Consider the following 12,335-nt stretch of genomic DNA (forward strand, 5'->3'; position numbering starts at 1 on the left):
AGGGTTCACTCACAACAACAGGGATAACGGCTGAAGGGCCTAAGTCTGTGTGTGGGTGTGTGTAGTCTGTTTGCTTCAGGCAACCTCAGTCCTCTCTCTAAATGTGTTTGAGGTGATCATTTGGCAACCTTCAAATGTCTTATCTCTTCCACAAAAAAAGAAAACTATAATGTCAAAATCAGACAAAATCAATGACGGCTTGATTGACAGCATGACCCAGTTTAACAATACCCAGCAGTCACGATCCATCTCAGCCCTCTACAACCAGATCAGAATCACAGAACAGGAGCGGATTCAAGAAATACCCCTGCCTCAGTCCCCTGCCTCAGTCCCCTGCCTCAGTCCCCTGCCTCAAAAATAATTCACAAAACATTGTCGAATAAGACGTTTGCAGAACTAAACGTTGATGATCTGGAGGATCCACAACAACAGTATAGAAGATTAGACTTTTACACAAGTCGGTGAGATACAACTCATGCTGTAAAATCTCTCCGTACACAATCCTCGTTCCCAGCCAGCGGCTCAGCAGGTGGGTTAGTAAACACTCCCCCTGGGTAGGAAGCTTCTAGTAGGAGTACCTGTGAGGGCCTGATCTGAAGAGGAAACGTCATCCACCTCACCCCAGCACTCACAGAAGCTTACAGTAGGAGTACCTGTGAGGGCCTGATCTGAAGAGGAAACGTCATCCACCTCACCCCAGCACTCACAGAAGCTTACAGTAGGAGTACCTGTGAGGGCCTGATCTGAAGAGGAAACGTCATCCACCTCACCCCAGCACTTCCCCCCCCTGTTTTCTGTCAGTCACAACAGGGGCCCTGTAGGGCCCGTCTGTTAACACATCCGGATGCAGCGGCAAAACATCCGCGGACCATATCGAGTAGCCCAACCTGACACCACACAACCTGAGCGAGCGTGTGTAGGGTGTGTGTAGGGTGTGCGTAAGTGTAGGGTGTGTGTAAGGGTCAGCGCTGAAAGAGGAAAGATGGCGACTGGGGTTTTACAAGTCTGAGTCTCTGAGTTTTTGAGACACTTTGTAACTTCAGACAGTTCTGAAGCAGTTCTGTATCTGTTTTGGAGGCCTCCCCCCCCCCTCTCTCTCCCTCTCTCCTTCTCCCTCTCTCTCTCTACTTCTATCCCTGTCTCCCTCCTCTCCCCCCCCCCCCCTCTCTCTCTCCCTTTCTCTCTCCCTCCCTCTTTCTCTCTCGTCAGATTCTCTTTCTCGACTGCATTCCTTGGGCAGCTCTACAGATAAGCTAGTGAAAATGCTGGATAGCTAAAGTAAGACAACCCACTGCTCTATTTCTATATATAACTTCAGTGCAACTGTTGCCTTGAGCTGATATTGCAGTCTTTCACAGCACATTATGAAGTGTCTTTAAACTGTTTGGTAGCAAAGGAAAAGCTAAAGAAACATTTCATTTAATCTCAAGTACTCTCTAGTATTCTTAGTAGGTTCTCGGTTATAATACTGGGACTGTTATGGTTAAAGTAAATCGCCTGTGAGGCCAACTATAAAGAACAGAAGTAGGTGGGTAAAGTATTCTTTTCAAGCCATAGGTTGGACACTAATTTACCAACCTGCTGATAACAATTTCCTAAAGGCTGTGTCTAGAACAAAAGTGAACACTGAACATAAATTGTCATTCGCTAATCGTTTCCTGAGGTAATGACACATTTTCTAGGCACACCCTGTACGTAAGGGCTAGTGTGAGTATGATTGTGAACGACCATGCAAACACATGAATCGTTGTTTAATAATGACACACACCAAGGCTAGATTGAACTCTTTCGTCACCTTGGCCCGGCCCGTCCTGGTGACTACATCTATGCTCCACACCAGGACTCTCCTCAGGTTACAAATGATTCCCTCAACAGTTCTGAGCAGCTTCTAATTAGTGCCGACACCAGTGTCCTGAGTCGTAAAAAACAGATTGGATGTCACTCCTGCTTACTTATACTTTCACTGCAGACATCTATTTGCGTTGCAGACACAGCTTTGACCTCTTTGGATTATGACCTTTGACCTCAGGTGTCACCTGTTTGCATGTTGCTGCGTACCATGCAGAAGGGTTCGGATGACTCCAATCGGTAAATTGACTGGCTTTTAATGCATGATTGCTCCCAATAAATCAAACCATATAATCGTGTTGAGGGTAACTTGTAAAAGTTCATCAAAATTCAAAATGAATCTATTATGGACACTGAAGCTGTAAAATAAATATATAAAATACTTTATATGGTCAACTAAAGAACAAAAGACACATTTTACCCACACTGGTCGACAAGCCTCACCCTCCGCCCTGCACCGGTCACTGACAGACGGAACACATCTTCCCCTCGCAGCTGTGAGGTCTGCTGGCGGACCACGCTCCAGGCCTCTCCACAGCCACATCTGTGTGCCGAACAGCTGGATGCTTGGGCTCAATCACAGTTTTATCCTGGCCATCCAGATTGGAAGACAGCTTGCTTCTCTCCAGATCCAGATACTGCCATTACGGCTGATTAGACATTCAGGTTTGGGGGGTGGAAACTATACTTAAGACTAATGGGATGATCACAGTACTCTTTGTAGCTTTAAAAGGTTTAAAGCGAGACACATGATTCAGTGAGAACACCTCAGGAAACTTGGAAAAATGAGTAGTTTTACACAGTTGTTTTGACTGAGCTATAGCTTGTCTCCCGACCACAAAAAATCACTGGAACCCCCAATGTGCTGTATCTCCAGTTGCAAAATGCCCACATTCACACCCAACAGAGCCAGAGATTAACGCACTTTAACTCCCACGGGCCATTACCGTAATCTTACTGCTTAAATGAAAAGATTACATCGTCGGCTTTTTCACCAAAAGACCACACTTGTTTTACTGGTGCACGTCATGCATATAGCGTTACATCTATTAAGCAAGAGCCACATACATCACAGCAGCTTCATAGTAGAGGCTGTTCATTTCACTATCTGCTGGGACTTTCAAAACACTGGGCTTTTCAGCGGCCCCCTTTAATGAGCTTGGAGCTGTGCAAGCAGATTTGGGGCGAGACTTTCAAGGGCCTGATGTGATTTTCAGCTGCGGTCAATTGAATGATTAAATCCAAGCAAGGGCAGCAAGAGACTTACACAGAGGAACATTTCAATCCGGGCAATTACCCTGGAAATGAAAAAGAGTTGTTATGACTCTGATTTTATCTTTAAATATTTTCTCTTTTTTAAAGAGTCTTACCCTGGTAATTAGCCGCCTCCCTGTTGTGTTCACACAACCTGGCAGGTCCTGTTGCCGGGGGAGGAGATGAGCAGTGGAGGGGTCAAGAAGGGTCGGAGAAGGACCCAGGTCATTAAAACAACTCAGCCAAACCTCTCTCCCTCATCCACGCCAAAAAACGTCTGTGCCCTACAAACTCCAAACCTTAACAGAGCCCTGCGAACACATCGCTTCCACTTGGCGTGGTTTTCACGCCAAGTGGTAGCAACTTGTTTTGTAACAATAGGCCATACCGTAGAGACTATTAGGGCTTTTATTAGACTGTAGCCTACAAATAGTTACTATTATGTACAAATGTTATGTATCATTACTATCATGTACAAAAGTAACCTAGTGTATTATAGCAACACATGTACTAGTTTATATTTGAGCCGGTTTGATTCATCAACCCACTAGATGGACCATCCACCGAAGCACGTTTCCACTGACTACTGGGGAAAGTGACAGTTGAAGAACCGTTAAATAAACTGACAAGTGGTTAATATAATTTGCCATTTTAACCCAGCCTTATCACATAACCTTTGAACTAAACAGTAGCTAATCCGACTTATCTTTGTCACGTTATTGTACCAATGACTACGGTCAGTTTGGTTTTCAATTCGAGCGCACGGTCGGTCTTCAATTATGCCAAAGAATACGGCCTGCTAAGCGGTCCAATGCTTTTTGTATAGACAACACCATAACTTACAGTAAGGGCTGCGCGGCCGAATGGCTGAGGTAGAAAAACGTTCAGCATTCTGCATTTAGGTGCTCCATTCACAGCCTACACAGGGTATTAAGCTTCTGACTGTCCTGATTTGTCAAAAAGACCTCCGGCCTTCCTTCCTTTACCGTGAATGCTAATGAAACAGGTGCTCAATCATGTGTGCTGTTTACATCTAAATTTAGCCATTGCGTAAGACAAATGTTATTTGGAAAATAATAGAGTAATGGAATTATAATAACAGTCGGTTAAAGCTTTGATATTATCTTTAGCAGCGATGATGAATATTCATGTGGATGCGCTTAGAAATAAATGCTGTATAATTTGCTGGGATTGAGGCTTCCAAAAACAGAAGCTTTTCTATGATGTGCTGTAACATTCAAACAGCCTATACATTTAAAATATGGAAGTAATAATAAGGTGTTTTTCTTGATTGTGTGAGAGGAAAACCTACCCGTCTACTCCCCACAATAGACACACAGAATTTTAACTTAATTTGTTAATTGTGTGTATTTTAGCACTACATAGACAGTGTCTGTGTCAAAATGTGATTTTTGTTCCCGCAAGCGTTGCCCCCGAAAAGTGAAGCTAACGGTAGCTAACTTAACTAGCTAGCCACAGTCACCTAAACTACGTCACAAACCTGCAGATGTTTACCTACAACATCAGCTCAGTTATTGTAGCTAGCTGGCTAAAACTGCAGAAACGCTACAGGCACAAGCCAGGGGGATAACATCTTATGTAGCTAGCTATGTTTCCAGGCTGTGATATCAACACCCTGTATTTTCACCTTTCGTAGCCTACTGGTTAGCTCTAGGAATCCCTCTCAGCAGCACAGACTGTACTACAGTTAGCCTCAGCTGTCGAGTTATCCTACAAGTTACTTACCGCCTGTCCGGGGGTCATTGAAGCTTGGAACAAAACAGAGCACAGCCGGCTTCTCCATGTGAGCAAAAGGGTACATTATGTCTGTTAGGATGCGCCCCTCTGTAGCTGTGATATCCAGTTCTCCAAAGCGCCGGATGTGTAGCCAGCCTCAGTACAACTACTAACCAGTTACCAGTAGTATTGTGGTGGGACTGATATATTATCAAAGCAATAATCCACGAGAGGGGTATCAAACGATCATAAATCTTCTAGAGCAATCGATGCAATCCAATAATCCAAACAATTGCCGTGGTTATTATGGGTAACACTAGAAGCGCGAGGGGTTTTCTCTACCGTTTCTGACACTTCATGGTCGCTAGATTGGTGCTTCTTGCGTTGAGAAATTGCAAGGTCAGTTAATCTGGCAAAACATGTAATATTTTTTTAATTTACTGTCAGGACACAGTCCAAATATTTTTTTTTTATCCAAGTGAAATTCATTGGAAATTCTAGGCTATAAGCGACTTGATGTTACATGTTGGTGCTTCGCCTATTCACTTTAACCTTTCAGAATGACAAGCAGTGGATAATATTATACTGTTAATGATAATGTCTATTGTGGTTTTATGTAGGCTATTGCTTTAACATTGGGACAGATTTAAGTGTGGATGGCAGGTTAGGCAAGAGCAATAGCGCTTATGTAAACATTTGTTAGATTTGATAGGCCCTATCTACTACAACTAGCCTGACAAGTTATTTAGAATAAATGTTGTTCCCTTTACATCTACAGACCCCAAAAAGCTAATCTCTGGTATTACATTGTGGAAGGATTTTGTTTTTGGTGAATGCATCTTTCAGGTTGTTAAAAAGGTGCGATATTTCCCCACTCCCTCCCCCTTTCTAATGATTGATCGCATAGTGAATCAATGGATTTTTGTCTCCAAATGTTTGGATGTTTGATATTAGTTAAATAAATTTGGAGGTGATACTGAATATATATATATTTTTAAACAAACAAAAGAAACTATAACACTGCCCCAGCTGCAACAGACACAATAGCAACTCACAATTTCCCCAGAAATTGTAGGGGAGAGTGGGGTAAGTTGTGTAAAGTGTGACAACATACACCGCTCTCCCCTACCCTCCCTAGTTCCGTTTCTTGTGCAAGGCCATAAGATGATATTTATCACCTGCTTCAAATGTTAAAGCGGAATATTGTTTCAGAACTCCTTCCAGCATTCCATCGTTCCAGAAAATGCTGCATACTGATTTCCCCCTCCCTCTTCTGAGCAACACGGTACATCAGAGATATCAAGGATCTCCAATTAAAAAGAAACATGACAGTCTTTCGGGTACAATGATCTGAGCCAGATGCAAGTCAACTCAATGACACACTCTAAATCTTGCATGAGGTTTGTCAACAGGTGTAAAGCGAGACAACTTGTAGAACAAACTTTGGCCGTCGAGTCGGAAAATGAAAGATGGGAGTTTGACAAGCGGGGGGGCGACATGATAGATAGTTTTTATCAATGGAATCTCATTATCCAGTGGGGCACCCAGGCTATTTTAATGCTGTCATCTATATGTGATAATGAGAAACAGCTGAGCAGATGTTTGTCTCAGGGAGAAAAAAAAAGGAAAAAAGAAAAAAAAACACCCTTGACACCTTCGCAGATGACTGACCTGTTGCCCGCCTACCAATGAGTGAGACAGAGATTGGGTTATATATTTGGCCCACCTCCAGGCTCCATAGTGACATAATACAACCCTGGCTTGCATGTCTTTGTCTCTAGGTAATTTTGTTTTAGAGATATCAGTGTTAAAGTGTTTGCGACGCTAAGCTACTGTTACGTAAGACACAAGAGTCTGTAGTGCTCACTGCCTCAGCGTTCATCTGTTCAGCATCTGCGTTGCATTTCCAGTGTCATGATCAGAAAGTCATTACTGGGAAATACCCCATCTTAGGTACACACCCACTGTCCCTCTAAATCAATATAACGTTGTCAAAAGAAATGTTCGTAGACATGAAACATGAAATTGTACGTAATGTATTCATTTAGCGGGGGTACATTTACATGTAGTCATTTAGCAGATGCTGTTATCCAGAGCGACTTACAGTAAGTACAGAGACAGGGGACAGTAAGTGGGGTAGGGGGCATTTGAACCTATAAACCTCACAATCCAAAATCAAATGCTCTAACCACTAAGCTACTCCCATGGTGCGCGCTGCTGTACACACGGATTTCCCTCCATAAGGCTGTGATCATTAGAGGCAGTGATCATTAGAGGCAGTGATCATTAGAGGCAGTGATGGGAGCTCACAGCTAATGTGTATTTTCATTCCATCTAGGTCCTGGTAATGGATCCCTCCCATGGGGCCCGGGCTGGTGTGGGTGCTTAGTGTCCAGCGAGGTTACAGTTCAGGAACCCTATTTGTGCTTTGGGAAAAGCCAAGCATTCTCCAAATTGTGTGTGTGATTGGGTTACAGCCGTCCTGGGCCAGTGGCATACTGTCGTATATAAAACCCCAGCATGTGTAAATCTGCATGACCCAGCTATTCGGGGACAGCTAACTGAATCAGTGAAGCAGTAATTACCGGGACAGGTGCATTTTTTATTTTTCCCCAGGAAAAAAATTAAAAATAGAAAAGAAAAGCTTTAGACTTGGAATATTTCTCATCTCAAGTTAATGGACTCTGGGGTTTTTTCTCACTCGGATCCAATGACACATTAGGAAGACACAGCAGGGCTTGGATTCCTGGGGACATATCTGAGTTGTAGTGTACGCTAAACGAGAGAAACTGGACACGAATCAGATGGCATATGAAGCCAGGTTTGAGTACAGTTGAGGCTGTTTGACTCACTGTTTAAAGAAACAACTGAGCTAAAGCCAGCTGTATTAAACGCACTCGTGCTGAAGTGCACCTGATCGATCATTACTCCCTTTTGCGAATAAAAGGATATAATAGGCTTCCTATAAAAAGTTTATTTTTTAGTTCTTTCAAACTGAAGTCTTAAAACAAATTATGTTTAACTTGTTTTTGCAAGCACAAGCTAAACAACACAGGAAACCGATTGGATGAGGTAATCTGTGAATTGCAAGACACACCAGCACTATCCCACGTTTCAAACTAAATCCAAGCTTTCTAATCATGTCTGTCAAGACAGACACCCCAGCTGAATGTACTCTGCAGAAACAGGCCTGTGGTGTCGGTTCTACCCACAGGGCACCAGGGAAACGGTTTGGAGGAACCAGGGAACATGCGATTGCAACACCTGGGATGTTAGTGCCTCAGCTCTGGGCCTGAAGCTTACTTTTACTGAGTGCCTTTCATCTCAGTTCTGCCATGCAGGCCAATGCCAACAACAAGTCTATGTTGTGCATGTGGCCTGTTGGCAGTAAATATTGGCGTGAAGCCTGTAAAATGCTCCGTCTTTTTTCTCCTTTTAAATTTTTTTTTTTTTTTTTTATCTTGGCACAGCAGCTCGAACCAGACTCGGGCCTGTCTGTGCGTTGCGGTACGTCCCTTTTAAAAACTTTTCCTCTTCACCAGAAGGCACACCTGTGCTGCTGCTTTTGGGGGCTTGTTCGGGGTCAAGCTTCTTGTCAATCAACTGCAAGGTGACGCCCACGCCTTGAGAACCGAGAAGGAGAGACAGAACAGGACACTTTGAAATAGTTATCTGACAGTGGGTGCTGACATCTGCCAAACTATGCAGACATGCCCTCCAGAGATGGTAACTGAGGTCAACTCATCACATGCACCCAATGCCAAAATTCTAAGTCCAATGGAATTCAGTCAGCTTTCAAAACAGGCAATATTCAGGACGGCTTTAGTGTTTGCAAGCAGAGCTCTGTTCTGCCAACTCACTAATACTTCAAACACGGTTAATCCAAACGTATTCATAAAGGATTGACGAATATCAGTAGAACTAAGGATAACCACCACAGGAATGATGATGTACATTTCACGTATGCCAACAGTAACATTTAAATGCCACCTAGAACTTTCACATACTGTAGGCATTACCGTTTCTGAAGGTAATAGTACAACAAATAAGAATGACTGTCTGAAGGTTGTAGTAAAACAAGTAAGCAATAGTTTTACTCTTAATGATTACTATTACTGAAGGTAGATTAGCTCCTTCTGCACTGACACTTTTCAGCACGAAATACAAAACATAATTTACCATAGTTTTCTATTTGAGAACTGCAGTTCCACTCAATGGACTTTGAGGACAGTGAATCACACAGCCTAGCATTTGGAAGGACAGTTAGACCACAGCTTGCATGGAGACTGAGAGACACGTCTCTGAGATGCCTTTATGAGGAAATGCCTTGTGATGAATGACAGGTGGATTTGTGCTGACAGGTAATCCTCACCAGGGGCAGACGAACTCCACCCTCCGTGTCTAGACAACGTCGTGCAGACTCTCTCCTCCTCTGTCAATGTCAATGTTAGCACTGGGACCCTTTGCAGCGCCTTGTTTATCAGACCCAATTTATGTGCTCTTATATTTTCGTCTCCTCATGGGAACCAGAGAAAGTGTGACATAAACTTGGCACTGGGTGGCCCAGACTTCCAAAACCCAGACCCAGTTCTCAGTAGTAGTGGCTGCTTCACTCTTAATACTGCCCCTGGGTCATTTGTCACAAAAGATAGCTCTGTTTAAGGCTCATTCAGGTGATCTCCAGGATTGTAGTCTCAACTGAGTAATTCATACCGTAGCAGACAAGGAAAGGATGGAACAATCGTTGTTGCAATGTGTGCTCATCAACCGCTGTGTACATCTGTCAGACAGAAATACTTTTAATATTTGGTCTGTGAAGTTTCAAAGGGCAACATTATGTCATCGTGGCTCCGAGTTCCAGACCAGAGGAAAGTACAGCCCAGCCTTGCTTCTGGAACCTGCTTGAGGGAAGACTCCAGGCTGACAGCTAAAAGGCTCACAAACAGAAACAGGACACATGTTGATAGGGCCGGAGGGGGGGTTGGTGAGGCGCTGGCTGTGGCCTTCTCGTCCTCCAGTGCAGCTTAAACCTGTGACCCAGTTCTCTCCAGAAACTCCCCTCGCCTACTCCGGGGAGAGAATGTTCATTCGCTGCCCAAAATGACAAACAGCAGGCAGGCAGGCAGTGGCACGCTCGCTTGCCAAATACAGCGATCCACGTTGACACTGTGCTGACAGGGGAGGCATAGACACTGTTATACACAGTCCCCCACCAGAGACTGGAACCAAGAGGGGGCGGAGGGCGCATGCTGCCGGAACACAGACAAGGCGTGCTGTGTTTAGAGTTGAGGGTATAGGTACTGTATGTTCAGTAAAAGTTGCAGGATTCTGGAGTTTCCAGTTACCTCTTTCAGAACAGTCAGGTCTAAAGTTTCTTGCTGCCTTTGAAGGCTTCAGTTTTGTCCAGTAAGCATCGGTCATCGCTGCACGGTGACTACATTGATTAACTGTGAGTTGCCGTTTTCACTCTCCAACGTGTATCAAAGTACAACTTCTAACTCAAAACAACCTTTCCCAGGGGAAACTTGTTCAAGAAACATCAGAACGGTATTAAAGTATAATTGAATGGTCCAAGCTCTCTTGGTTTGGTTTCACCAGTTTTACAGCTATACCGTAATTCGAAATTAAAAAATAAACTTAACTACTATGGAAACCACTTGACACAACAGCGGTGGTAATGGGAAAGACAGCTGCCAAGCTGGTAGCTGCCAACAGCAAAGGCTGGTGGCCATATAACCCTCCCAAGCTGAGTCCAGCCAGCTGAAGTTAGGTAATCATTTCTTGATGAGTTCTGTAACGTTGAGGTCTGACTTTCCTAACAGAGTGAAAAACGGATTGTGCCGACTACAACAACTTCTGCCTGCCACGAGTGTGATTCGACGTTAAGAAATGTTTAAAATGTTTGAAATCTCTGTTTACAAAATGCTTGGATAAGTTTGCCAAGCTGTTTAGACACATTCCAAGACAGTCTTGCACAGTATGCGGTAACACTTAAATGCATAAGTATCCAAATTAATGCATTACTGTAAAACATTATTTGACAACAAACTGTTTACATTTAGAACAATCTCCTTTTCCAAACTTGTGCAGAGTGACTTGCGTCACTTGCATACTTACATTTACATTTAGTCATTTAGCAGATGTTCTTATCCATAGCGACTCACAGTACAGGGACATTTCCCCGGGGCAAATCGGGTGAAGTGCCTTGCCCATGTACAGAACGTCATTTTAGCACAGCCAGGAATTGAACCGGCAACCTTCTGATTACCAGCCCGATTCCCTAACCGCTCAGCCACATGACCTGTCTGCATGATGACCCGGTGAATAAACAACGACTGTTAGTTTACCCCAAAACACCCATATAATATGTGGAGAGCTGCACCTCTCACTATTGGCCTGTGAGCCACATTGACCCCATTCCTCCCCCTTTAATCCCCTAATCTCACTTTTCATTCCAGAAAGGCAACCTGTGTGATCATTGGCAACTCTCACACGTTCCTTGGTTTCCTCAAGTAGTGCCGAAAGAGGCTCCACCAGATTATCCCCTGGTAATCTGTGTCTCTCGTAGATATCTGCAGCTGTGTTCTTTAAAACATTGGCCCCCCAGTCTCTCCTATTGGGTGGGCTGGCTGGCTGTAAATTGATCACCATCTATGGTAAGCAGGCAGGCTGCACTCTTTGTTTACAGGGATGAATTTCGACTAGAGGTGCTCTGGCCATGATGTGTGGGTGGTTCTGGTGGGTGTGTCTGGGAGCGCAGCGTTGTAGCTGTTCACTTATCTCACTTAACTCTGAAGGTAAACGCATCAGTGAAGGTCATGGGTACCATTTAGGCATGACCTGAAAAATGATATCAAAAGAGCGATGAGACAACTGTTCAGATTTAATCCTCAAGTTTCAGAAGTATGTATTTTTTCATGTCATAAATGTCCAACCCAGATGAGATCACGGTAATACGACGGTGTCTCGTTGAAGCCACCATATCTCAGTGGGTGCTGCTACACTTCCAGGTAAAATCAAAGGAGACTGACGGACATTATCTTTAGGGGAGGAGGAAGGCAACCACCGCACTGAGACGCCAGTCGTCGTCAGCCACGTCTAATAAGACCAGGGACCACAACTCTCCAGGCAACAACCACTAAACATGCCAGACTGGCCTTACCCTCCTCCGGCCAGATCAATATCAAATAGTCTCAGGGCACTTGCAGTCAACGCTCACACGCTCCCGTTAAAGATTACCGTTAGCTTCGCCTGCTTGTCATTCACGTGTGGTTGGGTTTTGGGAGAGGGGGTTGACGGCTCAACCTCCCAGTCTGCCTCCAGCCATCATGATTGGGGCGGGGCTTTGATCACCCGGGTCTTACAGAGCATGCAACACGGCTCTTCATCACACTCACTCAGCCAATCACAAACAGCTTTAGACACACCAGTCACCCTGAGTAACACTGTTTGATATGAAACACACAATATCTGTTAGTGTAATAGAGCCTTAATTG

At 44.2% G+C, this 12,335-nt stretch overlaps 1 protein-coding gene across 1 annotated transcript in view; it reads right to left on the reverse strand.

The window, feature by feature from the left end:
- The window catches only part of pdgfc (platelet derived growth factor c), a 30,171-nt gene that overhangs the window by 15,611 nt on the left and 2,225 nt on the right, over window positions 1–12,335 (reverse strand). The gene's annotated exons all lie outside the window — the stretch shown is intronic.

The sequence above is a fragment of the Hypomesus transpacificus genome, chromosome 1 (genome assembly GCF_021917145.1).
Source record: "Hypomesus transpacificus isolate Combined female chromosome 1, fHypTra1, whole genome shotgun sequence".
Lineage (NCBI taxonomy): Eukaryota > Metazoa > Chordata > Actinopteri > Osmeriformes > Osmeridae > Hypomesus > Hypomesus transpacificus.